The sequence below is a fragment of the Canis lupus genome, chromosome 13 (genome assembly GCF_003254725.2).
Source record: "Canis lupus dingo isolate Sandy chromosome 13, ASM325472v2, whole genome shotgun sequence".
Lineage (NCBI taxonomy): Eukaryota > Metazoa > Chordata > Mammalia > Carnivora > Canidae > Canis > Canis lupus.
This window is the reverse complement of record NC_064255.1, coordinates 44,449-72,413: the sequence shown is the minus strand read 5'-3', so window position 1 is coordinate 72,413 and position 27,965 is coordinate 44,449. Positions and strand designations below refer to the sequence as shown.

The 27,965-nt window shown below is 42.3% G+C and overlaps 1 long non-coding RNA gene across 2 annotated transcripts; it reads left to right on the top strand.

Moving 5' to 3' along the window:
- Positions 1-89: 89 nt before the first annotated feature.
- Positions 90-27,426, top strand: LOC118354249 (uncharacterized). 2 transcript variants are annotated; one of them, XR_004814392.2, is made up of 3 exons: positions 90-299; positions 25,626-25,763; positions 27,160-27,426. It is a non-coding gene; the product is annotated as an uncharacterized LOC118354249 (long non-coding RNA). The 2 variants fall into 2 exon arrangements; XR_007401834.1 differs by lacking the exons at positions 25,626-25,763; positions 27,160-27,426 and adding exons at positions 1,268-1,337; positions 4,462-4,653.
- The last annotated feature ends 539 nt before the right edge of the window (positions 27,427-27,965 follow it).

Sequence of the window (27,965 nt, the reverse complement as noted above, 5' to 3'; positions counted from 1 at the left end):
AGTCATGATGCAGGACCCCACTGTGGGCGGAACTGTGCCGCCCCAGGGTTCCACCGCTGCCTGGCGCCCACTGTGCGTCCGCAGACCTTTGGAAGCACTCGTGCTTTGGATCTGGCTCACAGCGACCCGACTCTCCCGCTCTCCCCAGTACCCTAGTACTTCCGCTCTCCCCAGTACCCCAGTACCCCAACTCTCCCCAGTACCCCAACTCTCCCACTCTCCCCAGTTCCCCAACTCTCTCACTCTCCCCAGTACCCCGGTGCATAAAGAGGAGGCGCTCACACAGTGATAGGTCACAGGTGAGTGGCTACTGATGCCTGCACAGGTGATTGGCCGCTGATGCCTGCTCCCCGCAGGCCTCTCTGGGCCTGTGGGTCCGGGTGGGGGTGCTGGCCTCCCGGGCTGGGGTCCAAAACACCCTGACCCCAATGCGATGACCATGAGCAGCTCCTGCAGCCCTTCCACAGCCCCACGAGGTGAGGGCAGCCCCCTAAGACCCCATCTAGGGAAGGAGGCTGCAGCTGGAGTTCGACAGCTCCCCCGGGACCCCCGCTCCCCTGTAAGGCCTGTGCTATGCAGGGATGCAGGGAGACCCAATATATGACCTTTCCAGCCCGTCCTAGACGCATGGACCCCGACAGGGGTGATACCCCCCGCCCCACCCTGTGGTCAGGGGAGGACGGTCAGGGCCTGCTGGGTCCCCCTGGCCTGTGAGCAGGCTTGCTCTTCACGCACTGGAACGTGGAGTCCCTCGTGCTCCCCCCAGACCCCCCTCAGGCTATTCACCCATCCTTGCCCTCAGGATGGGGAGTTTGGTCGCACTCTTGCTGGCATCAGGTTTTAATTTTGATGAAGTCCAGTCCGTTGCTTTCTCCCCCTGGTTGTTGTGTTTGTGGAATCTAAGAGAAACCTTCGATATCCCCCGGGCTGGGAGACATCACCCCGAGCATCAGATCGGCAGTTCACCAGAGCCTCCTGGGTCCCCCACCCGTGTGCTCCTGATACCAGAGTGGGAGCGCTCTGTGATCCCAGCATGACAGTGTGTCCTGGGACAGTGGCTAGGAAGGTGGACTGTAGGTGGGCGAGTGACAGACAGGCAGTGAGGGCCTATATGTGATGTTCCAGCCCAGCCTGTGCCCCTTGGGGTTATGGGGTTGTCTCCAGCTCTGGTCAGACAGAGGGGGACCTGCCCATAGGGAGCACCCTGACCCATGTGTCCTCGGAAGGTTTTCATGTGCCGTCATTCTTGGATGTGTTTGGATTGCAGCACCATGCAGGAGGACTCGGAGACCCTGCTGGCCTTGCAAAGGGCCAATATCATGGCCCAGTACCATCAGGTGAGGGCCAGAAGGGACCATAGACACTACACACCCACGAGAGGGGGGAACCATACCTGCAAGAGCAGGGGAGGCCCAGGAGAGGATCAGAGCCAAGGATGAGCCAGGTCAGCCCAGACAAGGACTATAGTCACCAGGAACAAGTGAAACCCTGGGGATGGTCCCGGTGTCAGTAGTAACTAAGAGTCCATCCTGGATCCTAGTCATTGGTAGCTGAGGAGCCCAGTCACCAGGTATGGTGAGGACCCAGGTGGGGACCACAGTCACCAGGTCCAGATGAAGTCCACAGCTACCATGTGCAGGTGAGGCCCAGGTGGGGACCAGAGTCACCAGGTCCAGGTGAGGTCAAGGTGGAGACCACAGTCACCAGGTCCAGGTGAAGCCAAGGTGGGGACTACAGTTGCCAGGTCCACATGAGGCCCAGATGGGGACCAGAGTCACTAGGCCCAGGTGAGGCCCAGTGGGGACTAGAGCCACCAGGTCTGGGTGAGGCCCATGTGGGGAACACACTCACTAGATCCAGGTGAGGCACAGGTGAGGAACACAGTCACCATGTCCAGGTAAGTCCAAGCAGAGGACAAGAGTCACTAGGCCCAGGTGAGGCCCAGGTGGGGACCAGAGTCACCAGGTACAGGTGAGGCCAGGTGAAGACCAAAGTTAACAGATCCAGGTGTGTCCCAGGTGGGGAACAGAGAAATCTTGTCCTGATGATGCCTAGATAGGTACCAGAGACACCGAGTCCAGGTGAGGCCCAGGTGGGGACCAGTTACCAGATCCAGGTGAGGCCAAGCTGAGGACCAGAGTCACCAGGTCCCGGTAAGACTCAGGTGAGGCCCAGGTGGGGATCAGAGTCATCAGGTCCAGGTGAGGCCCAGGTGGGGACCACAGTCACCAGGTCCAGGTGGGGACCAGAGTCACCGGGGCCAGGTGAGGCACAGATGGTGACCAGAGTCACCAGGTCCAGGTGAGGACCAGGTAAGGACCAGATTCACCAGGTCCAAGTGAGGCCCGCATGTTTACCTAAGCCACCAGGTATGGGTGAGGCTCTGGTGGGGACCAGAATCACCAGGTCCAGGTGAGGTGCAGGTGGCAACCACCCTCACCAGGTCCAGGTGAGGCCCTGGTGGGGACCAGAGTCATCAGGTACATGAGTAGCTAGAAACACTACAGCCACCAGGTCCACATGAGGTCCATGTGGGAACGAGAGTCACCAGTTACAGGTGAGGCTCAGGTGGGGACCAGATTCACCAGGTCCAGGTGAGACCCAGGTGGGAACCAGTGTCACCATGTCCAGGTGTGGCCCAGGTGAAGACCAGAGTTAACAGGTCCAGGTGGTCCCAGTTAGGGAACAGTGTAACCATGTTCTGATGCTACCCAGGTGGGTACCAGAGACACCAGGTCCAGGTGAGGCCCAGGTGGGGACCAGAGACATGAGGTCCAGGTGAGGTCCTGGTGGGATCCACAGTCACCAGGTCAGGTGAGGCCATGCTGAGGATCAGAGTCACCAGTTCCAGGTGAGGCCCATGTGGGGCCAGAGTCACCTGCTACAGAAGAGGCCAAAGTGAGGACCAGAGTTACCAGGTCCAGGTGAGTCCCAGTGGGGAATAGAGTAACCATGTCCTGATAATGCCCAGGGAGGGACCAGAGTCACCAGGTCCAGATGAGGCCCAGGTGGGGAGCATATTCACTAGGTCCAGGTGAGGCCCAGTTGAGGACCAGAGTCACCAGTTCTGGTTGAGGCCCAGAGGGGTACCAGAATCACCTGGTCCAGGTGACATCCAGATGAGGACCAGAGTCAGCAGGTCAGGGTGAGGCCCAAAGGGGTTCCAGAGTCATCATGTCCAGGTGAGGCTCAGGTGTGGAACAGAGTAACCAGGCCCCAATGATGCCCAGGTGAGAACCAGGTCTGGGTGAGGCCCAGATAGGATCAGAGTCACCAGTTTCAGGTGAGGCCAAGAAGGAGTCCACAACAATCAGGTCCAGGTGAGGCCCAGGTGGGGACCAAAGTCACCAGGACTGGGTGAGGCCCATATGGGGACCAGATTCACCAGGTCCAGGTGAGGCCCAGGTGAGGACCAAAGTTAAGTGTTCCAGAGTCTCACTTGGGAAACAGAGTAACCATATCCCAATGATGCCCAGGTGGGTACAAGAGTCACCAGGTCCAGGTGAAGCGCACGTGAGGACCAGAGTCACCAGGTCCAGGTGATACCTAGGAGGGGACCAGAATCACCAGGTCCAGGTGAGGCCCAGGTGGAACAGAGTCACCTAGTCTGGGTGAGGCCCAGGTGGGGACAAAAGTCATAAGACCAGTTGAGGTCCAGGTGGGAACACAGTCACCTGGTCCAGGTGAGATCAAGCTAAGTACCAGGGGCACCAGGTCCAGCTGAGGCCCAGTTGGGGACTGGAGTGACCAAGTATAGGTTATTTTAGATGGTACCACAGTCATAAGAATGCAGCTAGTAGAAAGCTGGCTTCTAGGGATGCTTCCTTGTGAGAGCTGAGCTGAGGGCAGGACCCTCCCACATCCTGACTGCCTGTAGACATAGCTCCTAACATAATGTTAGGAGCTGGAAGATGTTGGGTCAAAAGCATGTGGAAGTGTCAGGCCTGTACTCACGTGTATCTGCGTTCAACATAGCGATGTCGAACGGCCTTGTTCAATTAGAGAGATGCTACGTTCTAACTCCCATAAATGAGAGGCTAGCAGACATCTGCCTCCAAGGCTTACACACTTCCAAGAGTTGAGCTTATGGCCTATACCTCCCACATCCTGCCTGCATGTACACTTCACTTCTAAGAGGCCTAGGTTCGATGCGTGACAGAAGTAGTGTGAGAGGAAAGTGGAAGGTGCAGGCCCACAAGCCTAGTGTCTCCAAGCTCAATCCAGTGATTCCCGAGGAATTCCTCTCTTAGATTGGTGCTACATACTAACTTCCATCCATGAGAAGCTAGGTGAACACAGTGTTCAAGGTAACTTGCTTCTGAGAGCTGAGCTGGCACTGCAGTCCCTCACTGTTCCACACTGCCTGCAGATTGACGTTTCGAACATCCTCACTAGAGATGTTTGTCAGAAGCTCAGTGGGAATCAAGTGGAAAAATGCTGGCTTCAAATGTGTGTCTCCAGGTGCTGAAGAGTGTTATGCAGGGAAACTCCCTACGTAGAATGATGGATGCTACGTTCTCACTGCAGTAAGAACACAGCTTGTTGAAAGCTGGCCACTATGCATGAATCCTTGGGTGAGCTGACCACAAGGCAGGACCCTCCCACATTCTGACTGCCTGTAGACATATCACCTAACATCCTTATGTTAGGACCTGGAAGACGTTGCATGGAAAGCATGTGGAAGCATGTGGAAGTGTCAGGCCTGTACGTGTATCTGCGTTCAACAGGTCGATGTCCAACAGCCTTGTTCAACTAAAGTGGTGCTAGTTTCTAACTCCCATAAATGAGTGGCTAGCAGACATCTGCCTCCAAGGCTTACACACTTCCGAGAATTGAGCTTATGGCCTATACCTCCCACATCCTGACTGCATGTACACTTTGCTTCTAACAGGCCTAGGTTCGATGTGTGACAGATGTGGAACTTTTCAGGGACCTCTCTTTTTACATACTTTTTGCTTATCTCCTCTAGAAGGGGAGGAGGGCGGGGTGTGGGGGTGAATGGGTCACAAATCAGGTCTTAACCGCTACCAAAAGATTGGGATCATCCCCTGCATATTTTCAGACCATAACACTTTGAAACTAGAAGTAAATCACAAGAAGAAGTTTGGAAGGATTTCAAACACTTGGAGGTTAAGGATCATCCTGCTAAAAGATGAAAGGATCAACCAGGAAATTAGGGAATAATTAAAAAGATTAATGGACACTAATGAGAATGAAGATACAACCGTTCAATATCTTTGGGATACAGAAAGGAGTCCTGAGGGGGAAATACATTGCAGTACAAGTTTCCATCCCAAAACTGGAAAGAACCCAAATACAAAAGCTAACCTTGCACCTAAAGGAGTTGGAGAAAAAACAGCAAATAAATCCTAAACACAGCAGAAGAAAATTAATAAAGATGCAAGCAGAACTCAATGAAATAGAGACCAGATAACCTGTGGTACAGATTAACAAAACCAGGAATTGTTCTTTGAAAGAATTAATAAGATAGATAAACCATTAGCCAGCCTTATTAAAAAGAAGAGAGAAAAGATTCAAATTAATAAAATCATGAATGAGAAAGGAGAGATCACCACCAACACCAAGGAAATACAAACGATTTTATTTTTTTTTAATTTTTTATTTATTTATGATAGTCACACACACACAGAGAGAGAGAGGGAGGCAGAGACACAGGCGGAGGGAGAAGCAGGCTCCATGCACCGGGAGCCCGATGTGGGATTCGATCCCGGGTCTCCAGGATCGCGCCCTGGGGCAAAGGCAGGCGCTAAACTGCTGCGCCACCCAGGGATCCCCCTACAAACGATTTTAAAAACTTATTATGAGTAGCTTTGTGCCAACAAATTAGGCAATCTAGAAGAAATGGACACATTTCTGAAAAACAACAAACTACCAAAACTGGAACAGGAAGAAATAGAAAACCTGAACAGACCGATAACCCGGGAGGAAATTGAAGCAGTCATCAAAAACCTCCCAAGACACAAAAGTCCAGGGCCAAATGGCTTTCCAGGGGAATTCTATCAAACATTTAAAGAAGAAACCATACCTATTTTACTAAAGCTGTTTGGAAAGATAGAAAGAGATGGAATACTTCCAAATTCATTCTATGAGGCCAGCATCACCTTCATTCCAAAACCAGACAAAGACCCCACCAAAAAGGAGAATTACAGACCAATATCCCTGATGGGCACAGATGCAAAAATTCTCAACAAGATACTAGCCAATAGGATCATGGAAGATTAAGATACATTAAGAAGATTATTCACCATGACCAAGTGGGATTTATCCCCGAGATGCAAAGCTGGTTCAACACTCATAAAGCAATCAATGTGACTGATCATATCAGCAAGAGAAAAAAACAAGAACCATATGATCCTTACAATAGATGCAGAGAAAGCATTTGACAAAATACAGCATCCGTTCCTGATCAAAACTTTTGAGAGTGTAGGGAGAGAGGGAACATTCTTCAGCATCTTAAAAGCCATCTACAAAAAGCCCACAGCAAATATCATTCTCAATGGGGAAACACTGGAAGCCTTTCCCTGAAGATTGGTAACAGGACAGGGATGAGCACTCTCACTACTGCTATTCTACAGAGTAGTAGAAGTCCTTGCCTCAGCAATCAGGCAACAAAAAGAAATAAAGGGCATTGAAACTGGCAAAGAAGAAGTCAAATTCTCCCTCTTTGCAGATACAGTATCAGTACCTAGAAAATGCAAAAGACTACACCCCAAGATTGCTAGAACTTGTACAGCAATTAGGCAGTGTGGCAGGAAACAAAATCGATGCCCAGAAATCAGCGGCATGTCTATACACTAGCAATGACTCTGAAGAAAGAGAAATTAAGGAGTCAATCCCATTTACAATTGTACACCCAAAAGCATAAGATATGTAGGAATAAACCTAACCAGAGAGGTAAAGATTCTATACCCTAAAAACTACAGAATACTTCTGAAAGAAATTGAGGAAGAGTACAAAGAGATGGAAAAATATTCCATGGTCATGGATTGGAAGGAATTAATATTGTGAAAATCTCCATGCTACCCAGGGCAATTTACACATTTAACTGCAAACCCTATCAAAATACCATGGACTTTCTTCAGAAAGTTGGAACAAATTATCTTAAGATTAGTGTGGAATCAGAAAAGACCCCAAATAGCCAGGGGAATATTAAAAAAGAAAACCATAGTTGGGGGCATCACAATGCCAGATTTCATGTTGTACTACAAGCTGTGGTCATCAAGACAGTGTGGTACTGGCACAAAAACAGACACATAGATCAATGGAACAGAGTAGAGAATCCAGAAGTGGACCCTGAACTTTATGGTCAACTAATATTCGATAAAGCAGGAAAGACTATCCACTTGGAAGAAAGACAGTCTCTTCAATAAATGGTGCTGGGAAAATTGGACATCCACATGCAGAAGAATGAAACTAGACCACTCTCTTGCACCATACACAAAGATAAACTCAAAATGGATGAAAGATCTAAATGAGACAAGATTCCATCAAAATCCTAGAGGAGAACACAGGCAACACCCTTTTTGAACTTGGTCACAGCAACTTCTTGCAAGATATCTATGAAGGCAATGAAACTAAAGCAAAAATGAACTATTGGGACTTCATCAAGATTAGAAGCATTTGCACAGCAAAAGAAACAGTCAACAAAACTAAAAGCCTACTAGAATGGGAGATTCTGATTTGTAAATGAACTATCAGATAAAGGGCTAGTATCCAAGATCTTTAAAGAACTTACCTAACTCAACAGGAAAGAAATAAACAATCCCATCATGAAATGGGCAAAATACATGAACAGAAATTTCAGAGGAAGACATAGACATGCCCAACGAGCACATGAGAAGAAGAAATGGGTGGGAAATATCAGAAAGGGAGACAGAATATGAGAGACTCCTAACTCTGGGAAACGAACTAGGGGTGGTGGAAGGAGAGGAGGGACAGGGGGTGGGGGTGACTGGGTGGTGGGCACTGAGGGGGCACTTGACAGGATGAGCACTGGGTGTTATTCTGTATGTTGGCAAATTGAACACCAATAAAAATAAATTTATTATTAAAAAAAAGAGAAAATGCTCTGCATCACTGGGCATCAGGGAAATACAAATCAAATCCACAGTGAGATACCACCTCACACCAGTGAGAATGGGGCAAATTAACAAGACAGGAAACAACAAATGTTGGAGAGGATGTGGAGAAAGGGGAACCCTCTTGCACTGTTGTTGGGAATGTGAACTGGCACAGCCACACTGGAAAACTGTGGAAGTTCCTCAGAGTTAAAAATAGATCTGCCCTACGATCCAGCAATTGCACTGCTGGTGATTTACCCCAAAGATACAGATGCAGTGAAACGCCGGAACACCTGCACCCCGATGTTTATAGCAGCAATGTCCACAATAGCCAAACTGTGCAAGGAGCCTCGGTGTCCATCAAAAGATGAATGGATAAAGAAGATGTGGTTTATGTATACGATGGAATATTACTCAGCCATTAGAAACGACAAATACCCACCATTTGCTTCAATGTGGATGGAACTGGAGGGTATTATGCTGAGTGAAATGAGTCAATCGGAAAAGGACAAACATTATATGGTCTCATTCATTTGGGGAATATAAAAATTAGTAAAAGTGAATAAAGGGAAAGGAGAGAAAATGAGTGAAAATATCAGTGAGGGTAACAAAACATGAGAGACACCTAACTGTGGGAAATGAACAAGGGGTAGTGGAAGGGGAAGTGGGCGGGGGATTCGGGTGACTGGGTGATCGGCAATGAGGGGAGCACTTGGCGGGATGAGCACTGGGTGTTATGCTATATGTTGGCTAATTGAACTCCAATAAAAAATTTTTAAAAAAGAATTTTTTTTTAAAAAAAGAATTTATATGCAATCCCCAAGGCTGCTTGAATGATATATGCCACAGTAAAAACTATCCTCAACTTAAACAAGAAAATTCAGAGTATACATAACAAATATTATCTTAGAGATGAAATGCATCATTTCGGTATAGAATTGAATCAAAAGAGATCTGAAATAGATACAGAGACCTACATGAAGGGAACATATGGAAAGTGCTAGAGGAAAATGCTACAGTTTCCTAGACTGGAAGAAACACCAGCAACTGGTTATGCTACTGGCACAGATGGAATGAGAGGTCATAGTTTTCTAATAGATTAAGTAGTCAAAGGCACTGAACATTCCAGTAGATTAAGGAAATGTATAAACCCATTTTTTTAACCTTGGTAGAAATTATTACAGAGTTCTGAGAGAGGAATTGCTAAAGGAATTGGTCATAAAGAGTGACAGAACCATTAGCCACATTTCTGGGCCATACAGAAGACATTTCCTTTAACTATACTCCTGAAAAGAATTAACGTGTGGGGATTTCAATTGAAATGGAGCTCTACCAGGGGAATGTGTGTGAGAGTAGGGCAGTTTTTAGGAATTCAGTCCTCTTCTCTCTGTGGAATTAAGAAAAAAGAAATTGCAAGTGACCTGAAATTCAATGAGACAGTGTGCCTATTTCAGTGAAAAAGTTCATCTGGTTCACAATGGAAAATAATTGAAATGAGATTTTTGCTGAAACAAGCAACATTTATAATCACATGAGATATTTAAAAAGAGTGAAGAGAAAAGCATTCTAAATAATTCTAAGAAAATAAGATGTAGCCAAAAAAATCATAGCAATCCTTTCCACGTTCCTGCCTTAAGAGCAGGAAGTCAAATTACAGCTAAGAAGGTGACCAAGGCAAGTGTGGACAGGAAAAACTGCTGAGGCCTCTGCTCCTTTCCCAACCTGAGGATTCTACAGCCTGGAAGATAGGTGGAGAAGGACAGAAAGGCAGTCAGCCCTGCTGACATCCACCTTTAGAAACACAGATAATGAGACGTAATTATTTTCTGTCTTCTAGTCTACCCTCCTCCCAGGTCAGAGATCAGAGTTTTAGGTATAAGGAATAGCAGTCCCAAAGTGTTTAGGAATTGTTGATTAGAGTAAGATTTAAGAACAAACAAACCAACCAACCCTCCAAGTCAATTTAACATGATGAAGTTATATACTAAACCAATTCTAAAATATTTTTTCCCACTGTGCTTAAATGTTATTCCTATTCAGTAGAGGAACAGGGATTAAGAGACCATCCCTTAAATATCAATATTCCTCGGGGCTCTGTGCTGGATCTTATTTTATTCTTTCTCTCCACACTCTGGGCAATGCTATGCAGCCCAGTGCTTCAGCGACCACATACTGATCACCTTCAAATCTATATTCCTCTCTCAGATCTATCTCATGAGCTTTTTTTTTTTTTTTTTTTTATCTCATGAGCTTTAAACACACAGCACACACTTGAAAGCTCTTCATGGATTCTTACAGGCAGCTCAAATTTAGAGAATAAAATAAACTCATTATTTATACTTTCCAGATCCTTTACTAAATTTATAGCTCCTTTGCTGCTGTGTGGAAACCTTGGTTATCAGTGTTTTGTTTCTCCTCCTGGTCCTATACTTGCTTTTCCAATGGATATTTTAAATTAAATGTTTACTTTACTTTTATCTTGTTTGTATATCTTGTAAGCTAACTTAAATCTATTATGGAACAATAATAAATCAATGAACTCATAAAATGAAGTATAAAAGCAAAACACTACAATCAATATGTCAGGGAGGGAGGGCACATGCTCAAGTTGGGATGCTCTCTCCAGGAGATGGCACTCACACTGTATTTTTGCTTTAGGATTTTTACATTGAGAAAAATGTCACAATTTTCTTATATAGATAATGAAGTCGCGGGGGGGAGGAGCAAGATGGCGGAAGAGTAGGGTCCCCAAATCACCTGTCTCCACCAAATTACCTAGAAAACCTTCCAATCATCCTGAAAATCTATGAATTCGGCCTGAGAATTAAAGAGAGAACACCTGGAATGCAACAGTGAGAAGAGTTTGCGCTTCTATCAAGGTCTTCGAAGCACAACATCTCCAAAGAAACGAAAGCTTTAAATGATACACTGGACCAGATGGATTTCACAGATATCTACAGAACTTTACATCCAAACTCAACTGAATACACATTCTTCTCAAGCGCACATGGAACTTTCTCCAGAATAGACCACATATTGGGTCACAAATAGGGTCTGAACCTATACCAAAAGATTGGGATCGTCCCCTGCATATTCTCAGACCATAATGCCTTGAAATTAGAACTAAATCACAACAAGAAGTTTGGAAGGACCTCAAACACGTGGAGGTGAAGGACCATCCTGCTAAAAGATAAAAGGGTCAACCAGGAAATTAAGGAAGAATTAAAAAGATTCATGGAAACTAATGAGAATGAAGATACAACCGTTCAAAATCTTTGGGATGCAGCAAAAGCAGTCCTAAGGGGGAAATACATCGCAATACAAGCATCCATTCAAAAACTGGAAAGAACTCAAATACAAAAGCTAACCTTACACCTGAAGGAGCTAGAGAAAAAACAGCAAATAGATCCTACACCCAAGAGAAGAAGGGAGTTAATAAAGATTCGAGCAGAACTCAACGAAATCGAGACCAGAAGAACTGTGGAACAGATCAACAAAACCAGGAGTTGGTTCTTTGAAAGAATTAACAAGATAGATAAACCATTAGCCAGCCTTATTAAAAAGAAGAGAGAGAAGACTCAAATTAATAAAATCATGAATGAGAAAGGAGAGATCACTACCAACACCAAGGAAATACAAACGATTTTAAAAACATATTATGAACAGCTATACGCCAATACATTAGGCAATCTAGAAGAAATGGACGCATTCCTGGAAAGCCACAAACTACCAAAACTGGAACAGGAAGAAATAGAAAAGCTGAACAGGCCAATAACCAGGGAGGAAATTGAAGCAGTCATCAAAAACCTCCCAAGACACAAGAGTCCAGGGCCAGATGGCTTCCCAGGGGAATTTTATCAAACGTTTAAAGAAGAAACCATACCTATTCTCCTAAAGCTGTTTGGAAAGATAGAAAGAGATGGAGTACTTCCAAATTCGTTCTATGAGGCCAGCATCACCTTAATTCCAAAACCAGACAAAGACCCCACCAAAAAGGAGAATTACAGACCAATATCCCTGATGAACATGGTTGCAAAAATTCTCAACAAGATACTGGCCAATAGGATCCAACAGTACATTAAAAAAATTATTCACCATGACCAAGTAGGATTTATCCCTGGGACACAAGGCTGGTTCAACACCCGTAAAACAATCAATGTGATTCATCATATCAGCAAGAGAAAAACCAAGAACCATATGATCCTCTCATTGGATGCAGAGAAAGCATTTGACAAAATACAGCATCCATTCCTGATCAAAACTCTTCAGAGTGTAGGGATAGAGGGAACATTCCTCGACATCTTAAAAGCCATCTATAAAAAGCCCACAGCAAATATCATTCTCAATGGGGAAGCACTGGGAGCCTTTCCCCTAAGATCAGGAACAAGACAGGGATGTCCACTCTCACCACTGCTGTTCAACATAGTACTGGAAGTCCTAGCCTCAGCAATCAGACAACAAAAAGACATTAAAGGCATTCAAATTGGCAAAGAAGAAGTCAAACTCTCCCTCTTCGCCGATGACATGATACTCTACATAGAAAACCCAAAAGTCTCCACCCCAAGATTGCTAGAACTCATACAGCAATTCGGTAGCGTGGCAGGATACAAAATCAATGCCCAGAAGTCAGTGGCATTTCTATACACTAACAATGAGACTGAAGAAAGAGAAATTAAGGAGTCAATCCCATTTACAATTGCACCCAAAAGCATAAGATACCTAGGAATAAACCTAACCAAAGAGGTAAAGGATCTATACCATAAAAACTAGAGAACACTTCTGAAAGAAATTGAGGAAGACACAAAGAGATGGAAAAATATTCCATGCTCATGGATTGGCAGAATTAATATTGTGAAAATGTCAATGTTACCCAGGGCAATATACACATTTAATGCAATCTCTATCAAAATACCATGGACTTTCTTCAGAGAGTTAGAACAAATTATTTTAAGATTTGTGTGGAATCAGAAAAGACCCCAAATAGCCAGGGGAATTTTAAAAAAGAAAACCATATCTGGGGGCATCACAATGCCAGATTTCAGGTTGTACTACAAAGCTGTGGTCATCAAGACAGTGTGGTACTGGCACAAAAACAGACACATAGATCAGTGGAACAGAATAGAGAATCCAGAAGTGGACCCTGAACTTTATGGGCAACTAATATTCGATAAAGGAGGAAAGACTATCCATTGGGAGAAAGACAGTCTCTTCAATAAATGGTGCTGGGAAAATTGGACCTCCACATGCAGAAGAATGAAACTAGACCACTCTCTTTCACCATACACAAAGATAAACTCAAAATGGATGAAAGATCTAAATGTGAGACAAGATTCCATCAAAATCCTAGAGAAGAACACAGGCAACACCCTTTTTGAACTCGGCCATAGTAAATTCTTGCAAGATACATCCACGAAGGCAAAAGAAACAAAAGCAAAAATGAACTATTGGGACTTCATCAAGATAAGAAGCTTTTGCACAGCAAAGGATACAGTCAACAAAACTCAAAGACAACCTACAGAATGGGAGAAGATATTTGCAAATGACATATCAGATAAAGGGCTAGTTTCCAAGATCTATAAAGAACTTATTAAACTCAACACCAAAGAAACAAACAATCCAATCATGAAATGGGCAAAAGACATGAACAGAAATCTCACAGAGGAAGACATAGACATGGCCAACATGCACATGAGAAAATGCTCTGCATCACTCGCCATCAGGGAAATACAAATCAAAACCACAATGAGATACCACCTCACACCAGTGAGAATGGGGAAAATTAACAAGGCAGGAAACAACAACTGTTGGAGAGGATGCGGAGAAAAGGGAACCCTCATACACTGTTGGTGGGAATGTGAACTGGTGCAGCCACTCTGGAAAACTGTGTGGAGGTTCCTCAAACAGTTAAAAATATACCTGCCCTACGACCCAGCAATTGCACTGTTGGGGATTTACCCCAAAGATACAAATGCAATGAAACGCCGGGACACCTGCACCCCGATGTTTATAGCAGCAATGGCCACGATAGCCAAACTGTGGAAGGAGCCTCGGTGTCCAACGGAAGATGTGGTTTATGTATACAATGGAATATTACTCAGCTATTAGAAATGACAAATACCCACCATTTGCTTCAACGTGGATGGAACTGGAGGGTATTATGCTGAGTGAAGTAAGCCAGTCGGAGAAGGACAAACATTATATGTTCTCATTCATTTGGGGAATATAAATAATGGTGAAAGAGAATATAAGGGAAGGGGGAAGAAATGTGTGGGAAATATCAGAAAGGGAGACAGAACGTAAAGACTGCTAACTCTGGGAAACGAACTAGGGGTGGTAGAAGGGGAGGAGGGCGGGGGGTGGGAGTGAATGGGTGACGGGCACTGGGGGTTATTCTGTATGTTAGTAAATTGAACACCTATAAAAAATAAATTAAAAAAAAATGAAGTCAAAGCAACATTGATGTTTCATGTTCTGCCATTTTTAGGATGGTCCTCTGGGCTACCAGGACTTTACCTAATAATTTCTTATGTTTATTTTACAGATGTTGGTAGAGTTTGGGAGTGAAAGTGCTAGAAGGAATAAAATTTTGGGTGAGGAAGAATTTGTGATACAAGGTGAAAGAAAGGACACATCTAAAAGCTCTTCCAACAAATAGAAGGTCATAGTCTTATTATCACAGGGTGGGAAGCATACAAGCAGAGAAGCAAAAGGGAAGATAGAGATTTAGGTAGAGGAAGCTAACAAGTGAATATATATCTAGGGCTATCTGAAAAAAATGAAGTGGCAAACCCATAATTTAAAAGGAGTTACATAATATAGTCTTGGTACTTTATTTATAAGATGTGTGATCATGGGGAAGGTTTGTTTTGTTTCCTCTCTGGGCATTGAGCTGGATAATCTTTATGGACACTACAATTTTAAAATTCTACAACTGCCATATAGAACTACATAGTAAGGGGGAAAGTAATTGCAAGTTTAACTGGTGAAAGATATAGGTTGAGATGGTTTTCATTCCTTATGAAAAGCTAACTTACTGGCTCTTGCACAGAACTAGTTTGTAGATGGATTGTAACTCTGGCTCACTATTATTAACCCTGGCTTCTGATTTGGTTCACTGGGGAGAATTCTGAATAATAGCAAGGGCTCCACCCAGACCAACTCAACAGAAGGGTGTCAGTGGTTGTTAATAAGTGCTCTGTGCAATTCTAGGGCACAGAAAAGATTAAGAACCACTGATCTAGACAACCAGGAAGATAATAAATGTAAAAACCTTTACTGGAGATAAACAACATTCTTAACTCTAGGGAAAGATGTAGGCATAATCCTGGGTGGGGGGGAGGGGGAGAGGGAGACACAAAAGAAAAAAATGAAAAAGAAGAAAGAGAGTGTAGAAGATACAGACTATAAATCTGGGAAGAAGACAGAAAAATAGAGTGTCACCTGTGGGGATCCTGCTAATTCTACTTGTCACTGCATCTAGAAAATTTAATGAAGACAATTGCTCCATTGAAAAAAGAAGAAACAGTGACTCTGTGGTCACTGTTGAGAAATGAAAATCCTGAATGTGGATAACTGTTGGGAGTAAGAAATAACACAATCATGTTTTTATAACTTACATCATGCTATCTAGACTATCTTTTCTCCTCTACCCAGATGGTAAGGGCAAAGTTTAAGGAATCTCTGCTGACTGTGGAGGCCAGGGAAAAATTAAGGCCATCCCACCTAAAGTTTAGTATTAGCACAAGTACAGCCATCTTAGGCCCCTGTGAATAAGAGCTGAACTTTATGGGAAAAACTGCAGGGAATCCCATATCAGAAAGAAAACAGAGCTCAGAATTGCCCTAGGCAGAGAATCCCATATCAGAAAGACAACAGAGCCCACCCCATGGTAGAAAGTCCCATATTAGAATGAGAAGAGAGCTCAATGCCCTTGAAAGCCCCATATCAGAATGTAAACAGAACTTGAGAAATTCCTCCACCCCTTCTGAAAATCCCCTAGACCAGCCTATAAAAAAACCCAGCTGTAACCCACTTCTGGGTCCAAGTCCCTGCTCTGCTGTGTCGGGTATACCTGGACCCAAGCTCGAGCATCAGAGTTGGCTCCTTGGTGGTTTCTCGGATTCGCAATCTTGGGCACAACACTGACAGTATGCTTCTATGATCTCTTCTTTGTTGTATTTTTTATTGAATTAGGTTGCAAGTGACTATTATGGTTCTCTACTTGATTTTAGTGCTTTGTCCCAAATAAGTCTGCCTTGCTCTTTTTTTTTTTTTTTTTTTTTTTTTTTGAGTATAAAAATCATTCTAATATCCTTTTCTATCATATTGCTTGGCTCAATTTTGGGTAGAGAGAAACTATTTGTTGCTTGGGTCATTGTACTTAGAAGCACTAACAACAACAAAAAAGTCATGTGTATTTGTTTCTTTGTAAACATGAGATTGCTACTGTTGGGGAAATTACAGACTAGAAAGTTTATACTTGAATGAGAATGCAGAGGAAATCCATAATGATCTCTCAGAGAAAACTACATATAATAAAAATTTCATTTAAACCACACTCATGGGGCTTCTGGGTGGTTCAGTGGTTGAGCATCTGCCTTCAGCTCAGGTCGTGATTCTGGGTTCCTGGGACTGAGTCCTACATTGGGGTCCCCACAGGGAGTCTGCTTTTCACTTTGCCTATGTCTGTCTCTGCCTCTCTGTGTCTCTCATGAACAAAATCTTTAAAAAAAATAATAAAGCACTCACACACACGAGTTTTATATGTAATTTTAAGGGATTCATTATCATTTTGAGGCCCATGCATGGTTTTTTATTGGGCCCTGGGTCTCAGAATATAAACAATAGGAATCTGGATTGGACAGATTGCTGTCTTTGACTTGCTAAATGAGTATACACTTACATGGCTTTGTAGGTATGAGTGAATTTCTCTTGAAAGACACAGAGGTAGACTTGGGCAAAAGAAAAAAATATCCCCTGTTCTTGGTAAGATGATGCACCATCATGAAGTTTTCAGGATTCCCTAAATTATAATTTTAATTCAATTCAATAAAAATCCAGCAAATAGTTTATGGATTTGACAAATTGGTTCTAAAGTTTATATTAAAAAACTCAAAAGTAGCCATGAAAACACTAAAAGGTAAAATTATGAGATGGACTAGCTCTACATTAAAACACACTCCAGGGAACCCTGGGTGGCGCAGCGGTTTAGCACCTGCCTTTGGCCCAGGGCGCGATCCTGGAGACCCGGGATCGAATCCCACGTCAGGCTCCCGGTACATGGAGCCTGCTTCTCCCTCTGCCTGTGTCTCTGCCTCTCTCTCTCTCTCTCTCTCTCTCTTGTGTGTGTGACTATCATAAAACACACACACACACACACACACTCCAAAGTCACCATAATTAAATCAATCCGGTACTGCCTCTTGAATAGACAAGCAGACTAAAGGAATAGAACTAGAAAAAAAATCCAAAACTAGACATAGCACATATGAAATTAGTATAAGATAAAAGTGGCATCTCAAATTACCACAGGAAAGATGGATTTTATAGTAAATGGTGTTGAGACAATTGGGTAACAAAATAAAGAACAAAATCAGATTTTAGACTTTATGCTATACACAAGAATAAGCTGCTATACTAATCTAAACATACTGTACACAAGAATAAATGGAACAGGGATAATAATAGATAACCATACAAATAATAGAAGCAAACACAGGTAGATTATTCTGTTAACCTCAGTATTGGGAAAGCCTTTTAAAAATATTCAGAATCTAGAGGAAATAAATAAGTTGATACATTTGACTACACAAAAATAAAATTATTTGCATGCAAAGAATACCTCTAACAAATTAAAGGACAACTGAGGCTTTTGCATGTAAGGAGCTTGGAAATTGCCACCCCGTCCTAACAAGTAAAAGCTGAACAGGCTGAAAAATCAATTCTTGAATTCTTAAGAGAAGTGAGGACACAGGTCAAATCCCCAAACTGAAAAGACAGGTGAATACAAGGAGTCCTAGCTCACTGGAACAGACTCATGACACTAAGCCCTGCCCTCAGGAGAAACTAGTTAACCGGAGGCTATCTTGCTGGGATGTTATCAGAGACTAACTAATGTGGGGGAAGGAAAATACTCCAGCCTACTCCAGTCAGCCTCTTCCACCTAAAAGGGGGGGGGAAAAACTCTGAAAAATACTTGTGAAGTTCATAGTCCAGAGGTTATAGGCTCACTAAAAGATTGAGACTTAATCATAGGAGTATAGAATGCCTCCCTTTCCCCCACACTTTTCTACCACAATACTAAAGGACTATTTATAGTAGTTCCTTTTATTCGGTACACATATCCAGCTATTAGGAAATAACTACATGGGCTCCTGGGTGGCTCAATCAGTTAAGCATCTGCTTTCAACTTAGGTCATAATCTGAGGGTCCTGGGATCAAGCTCCATGTCTGGCTTCCTGTTCATCAGGGAGTCTGCTTCTCTCTCTCTCTCTCTTGCTAACCCCCACCTCATGCTCTCTCTCTCTCTCTTTCTCAAACTAATAAATAAAATCTTTTTTAAAAATATAAGACAATCAAAAGGCAAAAAATACAGTTTCAAGAGAAAGAGCAAGCATTAGAACCAGTCATGGAATTAAAGCAACTATGGGAATCTAAACAAGTATGGGAATTTAAAACAACCATTATTAAAATACTAAAGGCTCTAATGAACAAAGGAGACAGCATGCAAGAACAGATGGCACTATAAGAGATGGAAATCTTGAGAAAGAACCAAAAAGAATTGCTAGAGGTTAAAAAACAAAACAAAACAAAAAACACTGAAAGAGAAATGAAGAGTGCCTTTGGTGGACTTATAAACAGATTGGACATGGCTGAAGAAAGAATCTCTGAGCTTAAGGATATCTTTTTTTCTTTTAATTGAAGTTTGATTTGCCAACATATAGTTTAATACCCAGTGCTCATCCCATCAAGTGTCCTCCTCAGTGCCTGTCACCCAGTTATCCCATTCCCCCTCCTGCCTCCCCTTCCACAACCTTTTGTTCATTTCCCAGAGTTAGGAGTCTCTTATGGTTTGTCTCCCTCTCTATTTTTTCCCACTCATTTCCCCTCCTTTCTGAGCTTAAGGATATCTTTATAGGAACCTTCAAAACTTCAAACCAAAGAAAATAAAGACTGTAAAGAGATAAAACAGAATATCCAAGGGCTGTGGGACAAGTACAAAGGTGTAATGTTCAAGTAATGAGAATACCAGAAGGAGAAGAAGGGAAGAAAGAAACAAATGAAATATTTGAAATAATAATGAATTTCTCCATATTAATATTAGACATCCAGCCACAAATCCAGGAATCTCAGAGAACACCAAACAATAAATGTAAAAATAATAACAGTAATAAAAGCTACATTTAGGAATATTATACTCAAACTACAGAAAATCAAGGGTAAGGAAAAAAAAATCTTGAGAGAAGCTACAGGGAGAAAAATACCTTACCTACAAAGGAACCAAGATGAGAATTATATCAGATATTTACTTAGAAAACATGCAAGCAAGAAGAGAGTGTAGTGAAATATGAAAATATTGAGAAGAAACCCCCTTACTAGCCTAGAATTCTATACTCTGTGACATTATCCTTTGAAAGTGAAGGAAAAATAAAGACCTTGTCAAACAACAACAAAAAAAAAAAAAAAAAAAAGGAGGGAATTTGTTGCCAGTAAGCCTGCCTTGCAAGAAATCTTAAAGATCTTTAGGAGAGGTGAAATGATATAGGTCAAAACTTGATTTAAAGAAAGGAAGAGCATCAAAGAATGAATAAGGGAATAAAAGTTTTTCTTATTCTTCTTCAGCTAACAAACAAGAGTTTTGTTTTTGTTTTGGTTTTGGTTTTTTGGTTTTTTTGGTTTTTTTTTTTAAAGAGAGAGTGAAACAAAATCTTTTATTTTTCTTATTTCTAACTAATCCAAAAGATTATTGTTTTTCAAAGTAACAACAGCAATAGTATGTCGGGTTGTTACAGCACATGGATGAATAACATGAATGACAGCGGTGTCGGGGGCTGGGGAGACGACCAGGGACGCTGGTTGTAAGCATCCGCACTTCCTATGAAGCAGAGTTACTTGAAAGGGGCTCAGGCTAGCTGTAAATATATATTGCAACTGCTAAAATATTTTTCAAGGAAGTATAAATGATATGCTAAATAGAAATTGAAATTAAATAAGATGTTCAGTTAAACTAGAGAAGGCAGAAACAGGGAAAGACTTTTTTTCTTTTCTTTTCTTTTCTCTTTTCTTTTCTTTTCTTTTCTTTCCTTTCCTTTCCTTTCCTTTCCTTTCCTTTCCTTTCTTTTCTTTTCTTTTCTTTTCTTTTCTTTTCTTTTCTTTTCTTTTCTTTTCTTTTTTCTTCTCTTTCTTAAAGTAGGCTCCACGACCAATGTGGGGCTTGAATTCATCACCCTGAGATCCAAAGTCCCGTGCTCTCCAGACTGAGTCAGTCAGGCACCCTGGAAAAGATTTTTTTTTTAAAGGAACAAATGCAATGAATGAAAAACGGTTGCAAACATGCTATATATTAACCTATAATCTTCTCAAGCTCTCATGGAACAGTCATCAAAATAAACCACATTCTGAGCCATAGAACACATCTCAGCAACTTTAAAAGGATAGAAATAATACAAAACATGGTCTCAAATCACAGTGAAATTAAGCTAGACATCAATAACAGAAAGTTAGATAATCCCAAAATATTTGGAGATTAAACAATACACATGTAAAGGACAAATGGTTAAAAGAACATCTCAAGAAAAACTCTTAAATGTTTTACACTAAATAGAGGTTAATATCCAAGTTGTCAAAATGTGTAGATATCAACAAACAGATTCCAAAGTTTGTAAGGAAAGGCAAAAGAGGGACGCCCGGTGGCTCAGCCGTGCAGCGCCTGCCTTCGGCACCCAACATGACCCCAGGTGTCCTGGGATGGACTCCTCATCAGGTCCCTGCAGGGAGCCTGCTTCTCCCTCCACCTGTGTCTCTGCTTCTCTCTCTCTCTCTGTGTCATCAATCAATCAATCTTTTTTAAAAAAGGAAAGGCAAAAAGACTCAATAGCTAACAGAATACTGAAGAACAACAAAATCTAAGCACTGATTCTACCCAACTTTAAAACTCTGTATAAAGCTACAGTAATGCAGGCAGTGTGGTGTTGATGAAACAGGAGACAAATAGATTAATGGAGCCAAATACAGAGCCCTGAAATAGACTCCCACAGAGAGAGTCAATTGATCTTTGATACAAGAGAACAGTTTTTTTTAATTTATTTATTTATTTTTATTTTTATTTATTTTATTTTTTATTTTACTTTTTCAGGTGAGATTTATTTATTTATTTATTTATTTATTTATCTATTATAATAAATTTATTTTTATTGGTGTTCAATTTGCCAACATACAGAATAACACCCAGTGCTAATCCCGTCAAGAGCCCCTCTCAGTGCCCTGTCATCCATTCACCCCCACCCCCTGTCCTCGTCCCCTTCCATCACCCCTCTTTGGTTCCCAGAGTTAGGAGTCTTCATGTTCTGTCTCCCTTTCTGATATTTCCTACTCATTTCTTCTCCCTTCCCTTCTATTCCCTTTCACTATTATTTATATTCCCCAAATGAATGAGAACATATAATGTTTGTCCTTATCTGATTGACTTATTTCACTCAGCATAATACCCTCCAGTTCCATCCACATTGAAGCAAATGGTGGGTATTTGTCATTTCTAATGACTGAGTAATATTCCATTGTATACATAAACCACATCTTCTTTATCCATTTTCGATGGACACTGAGGCTCCTTCCACAGTTTGGCTATTGTGGACATTGCTGCTAGAAACATCGGGGTGCAGGTGTCCCAGCATTTCATTGCATCTGTATCTTTGGGGTAAATCCCCAACACTGCAATTGCTGGGTCGTAGGGTAGGTCTATTTTTAACTCTTCGTGGAACCTCCACACAGTTTTCCAGAGTGGCTGCACCAGTTCACATTTCCACCAACAGTGCAGGAGGGTTCCCCTTTCTCCACATCCTCTCCAACATTTGTGGTGTCCTGCCTTGTTAATTTTCCTCATTCTCACTGGTGTGAGGTGATATCTCATTGTGGTTTGGATTTGTATTTCCCTGATGGCAAGTGATGCAGAGCATTTTCTCATGTTCGTGTTGGCCATGTCTATGTCTTCCTCTGTGAGATTTCTGTTCATGTCCTTTGCTCATTTCATGATAAGATTGTTTATTTTTTGGTGTTGAGTTTAAAAAGTTCTTTATAGATCTTGAAAACTAGCCCTTTATCTGATACGTCATTTGCAAATATCTTCTCCCATTCTGTATGATGTCTTTTAGTTTTGTTGACTGTATCATTTGTACCATTTGAATGGTAAATGGTTCTCCAACCTTTTATTTTCAGGCTGTAGGGGTCCTTCTGTCTAAAATGAGTCTCTTGTAGACAGCAAATAGATGGGTCCTGCTTTTTTATCCAGTCTGACACCCTGTGCCTTTTGAGGGGGTCATTAAGCCCGTTCACGTTCAGAGTTACTATCGACAGATATGAGTTTAGTGTCATCATGATATCTATTCAGTCCTTGTTTTTGTGGATTGTTCCCTTGAACATCTTCTTAAAGGGGAATTTTAAGAGTTCCCCGTAAAATTTCTGGCAGAGCTAGTTTGGAGGTCACATATTCTTTCAGTTCCTGCCTGTCTTGGAAGCTCATTATCTCTCCTTCCATTTTGAATGAGAGCCTTGCTGGATAAAGAATTCTTGGTTGCATGTTCTTCTCATTTAGGACCCTGAGTATATCCTGCCAGCCCTTTCTGGCCTGCCAGGTCTCTGTGGACAGGGCTGCTGTTACCCTAGTACTCCTCCCCATAAAAGTCGGGGATTTCTTGTGTCTTGCTGCTTTAAGGATCTTCTCTTTATCTTTGGAATTTGCAAGCTTAGCTATTAAATGTCGAGGTGTTGAACGGTTTTTATTGATTTTAGCGGGGGGGATCTCTCTATTTCTTGGATCTGAATGCCTGTTTCCCTTCCCAGATTAGGAAACTTTTCAGCTATGATTTGTTCAAATACATATTCTGGCTCTCTGTCCTTTTCGGCGACCTCGGGAACCCCAATTAAACGTAGGTTTTTCTTCCTCAGGCTGTCATTTATTTCCCTTAATCTATCCTCATGGTCTTTTAATTGTTTGTCTCTTTTTTCCTCAGTTTCCCTCTTTGCTATCAACTTGTCTTCTATGTCACTCACTCGTTCTTCCACCTCATTAACCCTTGTCGTTAGGACTTCTAGTTTGGATTGCATCTTATTCAATTGATTTTTACTTTCTGCCTGATTAGATCTAAATTCTGCAGTCATGAGTCTATTGAGTCCTTTATGCTTTTTTCTAGAGCCACCAGTAGCTGTATAATAGTGCTTCTGAATTGGCTTTCTGACATTGAATTGTAATCCAGATTTTGTAGCTCTGTGGGAGAGAGGACTGTTTCTGATTCTTTCTTTGGAGGTGAGGTTTTCCTTCTAGTCATTTTGCTCAGTGCAGAGTGGCCAAAAACAAGTTGTATTGGAAAAGGAAAAAAGAGAGGAGAGAAAGAAGGAAAGAAAAGAGAAAAAGAAAAAAAGGAAGAAAAAAGAAAAAAAGCAAAGAAAAAGAGAAAGAAAAAGAAAAAAGGGGGAAAAGCGTGGGGGAAGCAAACAGAAATCAAAAAGCAAAAAAACAAAAAGAAAACCAACCAACCAACCAAACAAACACGGGGGAGTATCTTCTGATTCTGTGTACTTTAAGTCCCTTGACTTCCCCTGTAACTTGTCCGTCTAGCTGGTCTTCTGGGGGAGGGGCCTGTTGTGCTGATTTTCAGGCATTAGCACTTGGGGGAGCTGCTCTGCCCCCTGCCTGGTGCAGGGCTCAGTGGGGGTTGTTTACCCCGTGAGGCCCCAGGAGGAACAGCCCCAGTGGCGGGGCCAGCTCTGCAGCCCTGGATTCAGCCCCCGCAGGAACTCCGGAGCTCTCCATCTGCAGGGCCTGGAGGCTCCAGGGCGGGGCCGCTTATCTGCTCAGCTGGGGCAGGAGCGTCCTTGCTGTCCTGGGCCCTCCCGGCCTCTGCCTGTCCCGGGGGGTTGGCCGGATCCTGGGCTGTGTCCCGGCGCCCTTTGCTCCGGGGCCTCCGTGTTGGATTCACGCTACCAGCCGCGCAGCCCCCTCTTGCAGAGCCGCTGCCTGAGCCCCTCTGAGTTGCTCCCGGGTCAATGCGTCCGTGTGCTGCAGTCCTTTAGAGAGCTCGGTGCGCTCTCCCTGGTGCCTAGTTGCTCTGTTAGTGTCCCCGGGAGCCTGAGGGCATCCCCGCCCTCCTGGGGTCCTGCTCCACCTCCCTGTGAGTGCCTTTCCATCCGGGAAGGTTGGTGAAGCTCCTGCTTCTCTGGGACGGAGCTTTCCTCTCCTAGGGGCACTCGCCCCGGCCTTAGCCCAGCTCCTCTCTGGGGTCCTCCCCCTTGGAGGCCTTTGTTTCTTTAATTCTTTCCCCCCCTCCCCGCGTCGTCCTACCTTGATAGAAGCGGGAACTCTTCTCACTGTAACATTCCAGCTGTTCTATCTTTAAATCTTAGGCCAAATTCATAGATTTTCAGGATGATTTGAAGGTTATCTAGGTAATTTGGTGGGGACAGGTGATTTGGGGACCCTACTCTTTCGCCATCTTCCCCTCCTCCGAGCAATACTTATTTAATAAAACCAAAGAAACAGAAGAAACAAGCAACATGATAACCATAAGACAAGAAAAAAAGTTTGTTTCAAAATTTTGTTATAGTGTAACCATATTATTCTATTAGCACTTTTGGAAAAACAAGAGTTAAGAGGTTAAAAGAAAGTATAATGTAATATATAGTAAGAATAACTTAGCAATCTTTTTTTTAAGAATATTGAGGTCAGAATTTATCATTGTTAATAGTGACCTATATACATTTTCTATTTATCAAACTAGAGGTATCTTAGGGTTATGTAGTATGTTTCTGAAAATATTTATAAATCATATTTGATGCCCTCATATCATGTCTCATCAGTGCAGAGGTATATACAAGTTAGTTGACAGAGAGCTACTAGTCAGCTTGGAAATACAAAATCAGAAATTGAAAGTAAAGTTCATCAATCTTCAAAAAACAACTGTGGATATTTCCTCAGCTCTACATAGGGATTTGGGAAATGATTGTTTTATATAAAGGATAGGTATAAGAATTAGCTAATCTTAGAATCACAGAATGTTAAGAGTACAAAGGTTGGCCTAAGTGGTCTGAGTCCATTATGTTGTAATGAGGATAGAGTCCTTATCCAAAATAATGGCTTACCCAAAATCAGAGCCGATTAAAGCAAAGCCCAAATCAAGCCATAAATCCTGCGTTTTGGATAAGTTTCCTTTCCATTCTACTATTATACTACCATATGCCAGTTTCCAGGAGATGGGCTCCTCTGATGCAGGGAACAGTCCCCTCATATAACTGTGCCTGAGCAAAGCCAATCTTTGTCTCTCCTTGTTTCAGTTGCCCCTTCCAGGCCCTCACAAAACCTTTCCTGCTGTGACCCTGCTCATTCCTTCTCTGCTGAAGCTCATCATTCCTTTTATCTGATCCCCCTAAGGAGTCCAAAGTGGCAGCTCACTTGTCTGTTCCATTAACCAGGTAAATGTGTCCAGAAAGAGACTTAAAAAATAAAATTTCCCCCATATATCTGCTTCAGTGTGGCCTTCATAAAGTGGTGAACTACATGGTAAGCAACTGGCATGAGGGTTTATTTGAGAAAACAAAAAAATGTTTATAGACTCCTTTTATTTTTCCAGTTCATCTGAAAATAACTGAATTAACTTCAGTAGTCAAAATATATGCTCTTATAATTTAGACCACATTATATACTTTATTAAGTAGAAAAGTATTTTTAAGAAAGTAGCATCAATTTTTAAATATTTTATTTATTTATTCATGAGAGACAGAGAGAGAGAGAGAGGAGGGAGAGAGAGGCAGAGACACAGGCAGAGGGAGAAGCAGGCTCCATGCAGGGAGCCTGATGTGGGACTCGATCCTGGATCTCTAGGATGAGGCCCTGGCAGAAGGCGGCGCTAACCCGCTGAGCCACCTGGGCTGCCCAGTAGCATCAATTTTAATAAAAAATATTAACATATGGGCATATTTGAGAAGATTCATTCATCCTTCTAATCTTTTGTCCAGAAATTAGATCATTAGCCATGTGATCTATTTATAGGGCTGATGAATACACATTATTATAAATACATATTACTTATCACTAGCAATCTACTGAGGATTTCAGTACCAGGAATTCTAAACCAGATATATAAGGAAGGCAGCCTTCTGGCAGCTGAGTGGCAGATATTTATTGCATGGGAGGGCGGACAGTATCTTCCTGAACCCCCGAAAATACACACATTCCACATATGCACAGATTCTGCCTTGATGATTATTTGATATTCTGTAAACATCAGTGGAAACAAAACTGGGCCCTCACTAAAAGGTTGTGAATCTATTCATGGACAGCACATAGAGGGATTCAGCTTTAATATTAACAAAATCATCTAACAAGGTACATCTGCTCCTTTATCTTGCTTATTTTCTCAGCAATGTTTTACTTGGCTAGGATAAAATATATACATACACACACAAACACACAAAGATAGAACAGTAAAGTCATCCAATAATAGAGAAACAAAGGAAGGACAGAATGTCAACAGACATTTTAAAATTTTAGTTGGCACATGTACAAAAAGTCATCGTCCCAGCCAGGTTGACCACATGCCTATAATGTGGTCAGAGCAGAAGGCAGAGCCTTCTCTGGGAATGAATCCAGGGCTCCAGTCTACCACTCTGTAATTTGGATTAATAATTTATTGTATTATTTGAAAAGGTTGCATAATATACCTAGTCAGCTGAACCATAAAGAATAACACATCCCAAGTTACACATATAGTGTTTGGTGTTAACCATGCAAAATAAGTCCCCACTTTCACCTGCCCATGGTAATACCCATTTGCTTAATGAGAATGTAAAAAGAAGCATCTTTTAACAGGTGATTTGACAAGAGGTGGTGCAAAGAAGAAAGAGAGAGAAGAGAAGACATGAGGATGATAAGAAATCAATATGTGTTAGATTCCTGCCATGTGCCAAGCACACTAGGAACATGAAATCTTCACAACAATTCTGTGAAGCAGGTAATAGTACTCCCATTGGAGAGATGAGGAGATAAGATTTAGGAAAGATAAGTAAATTGCCCGTATTAGTTCATCTATTTGGGTAGACTCCAAATTCTTTGTGGGAATGACCAGCTGAGTGGACAAGGAAACATACGAAAAAAAAAAAGAGAGAGAGAGAAAAAAAAAAACTACATAAGAGCTCCAAGACAACATACGAGCAGACATCTGACCTGTGGTACAAAATGATTACACAAGTGCTAAGGACATTTCAAATAATATTAATCAAATAGTGCTAGTAACAACTAGTCAGAATGCTTCATGGAGTCAAGGCTTGACATGATTCCAAAGCTTCCTAACTTTTTAAATAAGGAGTTGCTCTATATTTAAATGCTGACCTAATTCCTGAAGCTGAGAAACACCAGATGAGTGAAAATTAAAAGTACTTGAGTTGGAACAGGAGGAGATCCAGGCTGGCCAGAGTAAAAGTTCAAAAATAGCATCTGTATGAGGAGAGAGGAAGGAAGCAGACAAGACAGCTCCTTCTTCCAGCACAAAGCTATCTAGCTGGCTGATAGATCACATCTGCAACAAGAGGCATCTTTTACTTCTTTACTGTGTAAGTAATTACAATTCATACATACAGACATATCAGCATTGCCAACTTTAGACATTCATTGGTACT